The sequence below is a fragment of the Perkinsus marinus genome, assembly GCF_000006405.1.
Source record: "Perkinsus marinus ATCC 50983 genomic scaffold scf_1104296960350, whole genome shotgun sequence".
Taxonomy (NCBI): Eukaryota; Perkinsozoa; order Perkinsida; family Perkinsidae; genus Perkinsus; species Perkinsus marinus.
Window position 1 is genome coordinate 25987 of NW_003206190.1, and position 1267 is coordinate 27253.

General features: G+C 44.0%; 1 non-coding gene across 1 annotated transcript; it reads left to right on the forward strand.

Moving 5' to 3' along the window:
* Positions 1-1098: 1098 nt before the first annotated feature.
* Pmar_PMAR013220 lies at positions 1099-1170 on the forward strand. The gene has a single exon. It is a non-coding gene; the product is annotated as a tRNA-Trp (tRNA).
* Positions 1171-1267: the final 97 nt, after the last annotated feature.

The window sequence follows — 1267 nt, forward strand, 5'->3', positions numbered from 1 at the left end:
GGGAGCGCAGCGTATCCCGCTCGAATAAAATGATCATGGTGCGAAGTACCACGCAATAACTGAAACCGCAACCTGGGCCTTCCAGTGAAAGTGCGAATCGAATTCTCGCTCGCCGCAAAAATCGTTGATCATCCTGGCGAACAATGCTTCCCTATACTCAGTCTAATCGAGGCTATTAACACAGGCACATACCCCGACATTATCTGTTGTGAGACCCCTTCTTTTTTGGCTTTTTTATGCCCATTCATGGCAATTTTGAAAAATTTTTCTCTATTTTTCCTTATTTTTCCTTATTTTTCCTATTTTTCCTATTTTTCCTGTCCGAAAGAATTTTCTAAATTTCCTTCATCTTTCCGAAGGAAATGGAAGGAAATAATTGGAAGGAAATAATTCGTGCCACCCTAGATCTAGAGAGGTAGGATAGGGAAAAACGGGAGTGAACAAAGTAGAGCGTTACTTCGTAGCGACTAGAGCGAAGATACTGATTGGATCGGAATGGACTACCATAGCCTTGTTGCCAGCGCGAGGAAGATTCGATCTTCTCCATGCTCGCGCTGACAATGACCTCAGGTCATTGACCTGAAGAACCTTATGACCTGGTGACTTGGAATTTGATGTGTCCGAGTGTAACATAAATATAGTAAAGTTTTTTACTGTATGAGCTCCATTTTTCCATTGTGCTCAGTTGTTCAAGGACAGTTGCGCAGTGATGAACGGTGCCGTAACGGTACTAGTAGTACCGTGCTACCATTATAACGGTTAGCATACAGCCTAGCAGTGTATGCACATTCGTCGAGTTCATTGCTTTCTTCGATCTTCTTTGTGGCCTCGTTGACAAGCGGACTCCTTTGTGATGGAACTCACTCGTTCATGGCTAGTTAGAAATTGTGGTGTATGCATTATCTTGGCAAACTGACATATTGTCGGGCTGGATTGTCAGGAGTTGGTGGAAGTCATGCTCGGATTGCTCGGAACAAATGATCCATGGAGTACATTAACTATTTTGTCCGCGCACCTCCATGGGAGAAATTAGAAGTGTTAATGTTCCATATTTCGAGCGTTAGGCATAGAAGAACGTCATATCTTTCATCAGCATCAGGCCCTGTGGCGCAACGGTAGCGCATCTGACTCCAGATCAGAAGGTTGTCCGTTCGAATCGGGCCGGGGTCAAATCTTAATACTCAATTTTGTGAGCACTTACTGAGCCAGTCATATTTTCGAAGACACCCCCTATATCAACTCAACGATGTCCAGTATTCCGTTGCAT